Source organism: Limulus polyphemus, unplaced genomic scaffold (genome assembly GCF_000517525.1).
Source record: "Limulus polyphemus unplaced genomic scaffold, Limulus_polyphemus-2.1.2 Scaffold5501, whole genome shotgun sequence".
NCBI classification, from domain to species: Eukaryota; Metazoa; Arthropoda; class Merostomata; order Xiphosura; family Limulidae; genus Limulus; species Limulus polyphemus.
Genome location: NW_013671111.1, coordinates 28,042 through 34,751, shown reverse-complemented (window position 1 = coordinate 34,751; position 6,710 = coordinate 28,042). Strand labels below are relative to the sequence as shown.

Genomic DNA, 6,710 nt, shown 5'->3' with positions numbered 1-6,710 from the left:
CAGGGTTTTGTGAGCACTATACCCAAACACCAGTATCAGACACAACGAGAATGCGTAACAATGGTACTCAGTTTACCCTACCCCGAGTGGACCAGCCGATTGACCCTGGGGGACAACCCCAAGGCCACCCGTCTACGGGAATTCAAGGCCAAAGTGGTGTGTTGCAGTGCCCCAGACACCACTCAACCATCAGGATCCTCTCCTCCCCTTCACAGGTCACCAAGCACGGCAAACACGTGGGTGGATGTTTAGATCCCAGAGAAAGTAACTGAAAATACAGAACCTTCCCTGGGAAGTCTCCTCACCACGTACAGGAATTTACGTTGAGGGGTTTAGAGTAGAAACTTCAGCTGAGTTTATATAGTATTGGAATAGTGGCGGCCATTTTTTCATTGCATTCCTCCATGGAAAGTGCTAGCACACTCTCTAAGATATACAAGACGTTTTAACCCTCCCCCACAATTTGTGTATGTTGTGTTACAGAAAATTTAATTTTGTCTCTGTGTGTGTGTGTGTGTGTGTGTGTGTGTGTGTGTGTGTATATATATAAGGACGTGGAGCCTGAATGTAATTAACTTTAACTTACGTCAAATATAATAAATGCTCAATAACACCAATAATGAGGGATGAGGAGAGGGTTTTTACCCTTGCATAAAAATGCCCCTTGTTCCAAACTATCATTCCATATAGTTCGGTTGAGATTGCCCTAGCAACCTAGGAGTAGTTAGATAACGGAAAAGAGACAGACTTACAGATTTTTTGTTGTTTGTTTTTGGATTTTATATTCTTAGATAATAATATTTCCTATTTCACTGATCCTTATTGGATTTAACTAACTAATTGTAAGTCTGTGATAGGTTTCTTCTCAAACGAAAATACTTTGACTAACGTAAAAAAATAAATAAACTTATTTATAGAGCTTCATGGCAGATTGATCAAGTAACAACAAAAAAAAAAAAAAAACAACCATTAAAATACTCTCTGGCAGATTAACTATCAATGCTTCACTAAGCTTACTTAGCTTAATGACTAGATTACACTTGTTCTAGCTATTTCGCAATGTCTCTTGTTCACTATCATTCCCGAATAATCTACATCTAATTTTATGTTAACGTGATGTGTCCTCTAGCTAACATCTAAATTACAAGAACAATATATACATAGTTTATAATAACTATCACAGAAAGAGACTTTATAAAAGAAAATTGACGAAGAGGACTTGTACTCTTGGATAGTTCAGTGGTAGAGCAATGACCTCGTTAGCCAGGGATCTCGGTTGCCAATCTTTATTTTTTTTAAATGACGTAATAGAATGTGAGAGAAGTTATTTTAGACAAAATGTACACAATAAAAGGTGTCACTTGATGCTTCAAATCATTTGACGAATTGGCGTTTGTTATTTTTTAAAAAACGACCTAGGGCATAAATCCCAAAACTTTATTTAATCGTTAAGTATCCACAGCAATCTGGGGTAAATTCTCGTGTCGCAGTTAAATTTTTGATCACGTGCTTGTAGTCGATTGGTTAGAAATGACAAGCTATGATGCAATCTTTGGAAGTTCGGGGCGTAAGAAGAATGGTTGATTGTTGAAGTTGGGCAAGAAAAGGCTTGGTTTGGCGTTTGAACATCTTGTGTGGGTTAAGGCTTAGTTTTCTTTAGCATATTTGCAGGTTTATGAGGTGAGAAGAATTACTTGTATTACAAAAATACCGTTTAGAAATATTAAAAAAGTATGATTTTAAAATTCCCCTCTCGGTCTGTGACGTAAGAAGAACGTAATACAAATACTACTTGTACTGGAAGTTGTAATAGTTATGACGGCTACTAATAGTACTACACGATACTATTAATATTAATAATGATTTATGAAATATGTTAGAGTATACATTAGTTGTGAAAAAACGTTAAAATTATAAATTCATTTATTCGTATTATACCAGCATTTGCAGCCTTGTACAAAAATAGTAAAACTTGGATATTTGTAAAACCCATTACGGTTACCGGTTGCTGCGTATATGGTCAACATCGTTTAACTTTTAATTGCCTTGTAATACATATACACAAGTTCTAGCAAAACGAATGCAGATAAGAACCTGTCCATACACTACAGTTATTTTAATATTACTTTTAGGACTTTATAAAAACGGTATAAAACATAGTTTGAGTTATGTTTTAAGCATTATGATTTTAAAATTAAACTCTTTAAAACTCCAATAAAACTAAAAGTAACAGTTTTTAAAGTATATTGGAAGTTTCAAAAACTGTAATAAGAGTTTTAGAAACGGTTTTACAATACACTGTTAACCGAGTCCTTTCATAAACATCGTGACCTTAATGTTTTATTCATTTAAACTTCTAATGAATTTGTGATTTAACTTGGATCGTCTCTTAATATTTTCTGGATAAGTAGTCTTAGTCATCATCTAAGCCATGGTTTAAAGAAACAAGCTTTTAATCTGAAGTACATATCTGATGAAAAACCAGAAGATGAACTTCCAAGTCCCTGCGTAAGATTAAGAGTAGGTATCAGATACTAATCAGTTAAGATGAGGTTAAAATTTTGAATGAAATATATAAAATATTATATCTTAATTAGTTAATGAAGCCTGATCTATCAGGCCCTAGTAACTAATAATACGTACAAACCTCTTGTAAGCATCCTGAGCTATCTCTGGTACTGATGAAACACAAACTCAATTCTAGTGGACACCTTAATTGAGGAGATACAAGAACTAATGATATGACAGAGTATTATGTAGACATCTTAATTTATCCAACTCTGAACACTGGTTATGCATCTAGCCAACTAATCAACACTAACATTATTAGATCAGAAATATTAGAGTAGAAAGACACTACTGTAATAATTTAATGATCCTCCAAGACACTACTACAATTCTTTTATTATTATTATTATCCAAGACACTACTGTAATCATTTGATGATCATCTGAGACACTACTACAATTCTTTTATTATTATTATCCAAGACACTACTGTAATCATCGGAGACACTACTGTAATCATTTAATGATCATCGGAGACACTACTACAATTCTTTTATTATTATTATCATCCAAGACACTACTACAATTCTTTTATTATTATTATTATCCAAGACACTACTGTAATCATTTGATGATCATCCAAGACACTACTGTAATCATTTAATGATCATCCAAGACACTACTGTAATCATTTAATGATCATCCGAGACACTACTGTAATCATTTAATGATCATCCGAGACACTACTACAATTCTTTTATTATTATTATCCAAGACACTACTGTAATCATCGGAGACACTACTGTAATCATTTAATGATCATCGGAGACACTACTGTAATCATTTAATGATCATCGGAGACACTACTACAATTCTTTTATTATTATTATTATCATCCAAGACACTACTACAATTCTTTTATTATTATCATCCAAGACACTACTGTAATGATTTGATGATCATCTGAGACACTACTGTAATCATTTGATGATCATCTGAGACACTACTACAATTCTTTTATTATTATTATCCAAGACACTACTGTAATCATCGGAGACACTACTGTAATCATTTAATGATCATCGGAGACACTACTGTAATCATTTAATGATCATCGGAGACACTACTGTAATCATTTAATGATCATCCAAGACACTACTGTAATCATTTAATGATCATCGGAGACACTACTGTAATCATTTAATGATCATCGGAGACACTACTACAATTCTTTTATTATTATTATCATCCAAGACACTACTACAATTCTTTTATTATTATTATCATCCAAGACACTACTACAATTCTTTTATTATTATCATCCAAGACACTACTGTAATCATTTGATGATCATCTGAGACACTACTGTAATCATTTGATGATCATCTGAGACACTACTACAGTTCTTTTATTATCATCCAAGACACTACTGTAATCATTTGATGATCATCTGAGACACTACTACAGTTCTTTTATTATTATTATCCAAGACACTACTGTAATCATTTTATGATGATCTGAGATACTACTATAGTTCTTTTATTATTATCCAAATATCTTAATAATACGTTTTAAACCAAATTTTTAAACTTGGCCATAATATTCTAAATTGGTCCTAGAGACCACAAATCATTTCAAATTCGTAGCACAATGTAGCGTTGTAGTGAACTTAAATTCTTGCATAGTTAACAACCTGTTACATTTGTTAAAACTTGTTTTAATGTCAGCACTACTGAAAACTAGCAGGTAAAATTTATTAATCATTAATTTTCAGTGAATCTTTAATTGGAACACGAAAATGCATCAATAAATCCAAAAATATAACTATCTGAATTGTGACCTATAAAAAAATATACTCAGAGAAAAGCCATCTAGTTTGTTTTAGAATCTGGCCTCATTATTATCACAGTGGTTCCCAACCTTTTCCAGGCTACGTATTTGTAAATATCGATGTACAAAACTTAGACGATTAGGAGTATATAGGTCTAGAGTATTATTTCCTAATTAGTTTCTTCAAGAACAAGAAGCTTTGAAGTAGAACTTTTGAGGTGGGTTACTTATTTCGCAAGAAACTAAGGCAACAACACTTCACTTATTCTTAACAGAAAAATCAAATCTTTTTTTTCACTATGTTTCTGTAGTCCAGCAATTTGGAACCATTCTATTAGTGTATTCCTTTAAATTGATTGTGTTTTGTCCTCCAACCTACCGAGTATGTTCCGTCTTATCTTTCTTGAGCTTACTCTCGAGTTTTGGCTGTCAGTAACTACATTATGTTAATTCTATTTTAAGGAGTGTTCAAATTTATGGTTTTTAAAGTCTGTAAATAGTTTGGCTACAGTGTACTTTACCTAAATAAATTCCAAGTAAAATTAACATTTTCAGCAAATGTACTTTAGTTTAAAAAATACGGATAATAATACTGCCTTGTGTTTTTTGTAGCTGTAAGATCTTTACCAATATGTGAAATGGATACATGATGGCAAAGTCTGCTTTCTTCAATAAATACATTTCTTACCAATAGATTAGTAAAGTTATTATATTAGTAGAATTATAATTCAATTACAAACAAATATATAATTTATGTAACTAACTGAGAACATTTTTAATTTGGCTAGGTAAAAAAAATAAAATAGGTTCTTTAAAATATTTTAATTTGGTTTATTGAGAAACAAACTTTTGAAGATAATGTGAACTTCATTAGCCCGAGATGAAACCAGGGATACATTGGATCAATCACTAGTAGAATGTACAGCCAAATAAAAGAACAGTGTGTGGTTAAAGCCTACAACTTCAGCAGTATTAACAATCACTGTAAATGAATGTGATGATGTTTCCACCTCCAGTTTTTTCATTCTCCTCTCCTAGGAAGAATTCCATCTTAACATGCAAGAATCTCTTGTCATTAAGCAAAGAAAAGCATCACGTAACAAGTATACGAGGGCACTACCAACACTTTTTTCAGTTATGAAAAGATAAAGAATAAGTGTGAACTTAGTTTTTTTGGTCCAGACATAAATTTTGTAAATAAATAGTTGTTGTTATAGATATTGTTCAGAAAGTTTATTTTGGAGCTTAATGTTATTGTAGTTAGAGCTGGATGTTTAACTCAGTTAATTGATATAACTGGATACCTTGATTAGTGTCATAAAATAACGAGTTAATCAAAATTGATTAAGTCATTAAAATAATTAACATTAATGTTTCTGATTATTACTATTTTTGATTATTCCAACTGGCCAAGTTTCACAAGAGAATAATTAATTGATTATTAAATTCCACTAATCGTTCAGCTCTAATTTGAGTGAATTATTAGGAAGATATTATAAAGTTTCCAACAAAAACTGGTTTTGTAGTTTATTATGTTAGTTTAAAAATTCTAACATCTCAAACATTATAAAAGGCTAAACTAGTACCACACTATACTTGAAAACTGTAGAATTAGCATACTGATAGCATGCATGTATGGAAGACTCCTTTTAAAGTTTTAAAATAAATGTAAAAGTATTATAAATTATAACTTACAAAAATTAGCGACTTGAGTGAACACTCTTTAGGAACTAATTTTTTTTAATGTGAATAGACCTTGTGTGATATGTAAACATATGTTCTAATGTTGTGTGTTGAAAAGTTCTAACAATAGTTTTAAAGCTCTAAGTTTTGTTTTTGAATGGTAGCACTTTATGTTAGTAAGTAACAAAAATGTTACATGACTACAACTAAATCATGACATGTTAAGATGTGTACATACTGAAATTATGTCTTTTTTAGTTAGTTTTCATAGTTGGCTAAGTTAAATTCAATTTATTAAGGTGTTCATTTCTTTTGCAGTTGATTCACTTTGACAGATTTGTATTTTAAAATCTTTCATGAAAACACTGTTCTCAAGGATGAAAAAGTGATGGTAAGGCAGTTAAAAGCAACAAAGAAATTTCCAAAGCATTTGAGCTCCTAAAAATAAATGTTTTTAACAATGCAATATCTATAAAAAAATCAAAAATTTTAATTTTCTTTTTTTTTAATGTTATGGATGGAATATTTAGTTACACATTTTGAAGTTACAGGAGTTCAGAGAAAAAAAAAGTGTCTTTGTGACCAGTACTTTTTGTTCTAACCCTAAACACATTTCACCATAGAGTGTAATTATCACTTGTATGTATATATATGGTTATTATCTATCAACAGCATAATTATTAATAATTG

At 31.2% G+C, this 6,710-nt stretch overlaps 1 protein-coding gene across 1 annotated transcript in view; it reads left to right on the top strand.

Moving 5' to 3' along the window:
* The first annotated feature begins 1,551 nt into the window (after positions 1–1,551).
* LOC106472662 (CCAAT/enhancer-binding protein gamma-like) overlaps positions 1,552–6,710 on the top strand; it is a 9,248-nt gene continuing 4,089 nt past the window's right edge. Inside the window, exon 1 of the mRNA XM_013933317.2 lies at positions 1,552–1,680. The gene's annotated coding sequence lies outside the window, so the exon portion shown is untranslated. The remainder of the gene's footprint in view (positions 1,681–6,710) is intronic.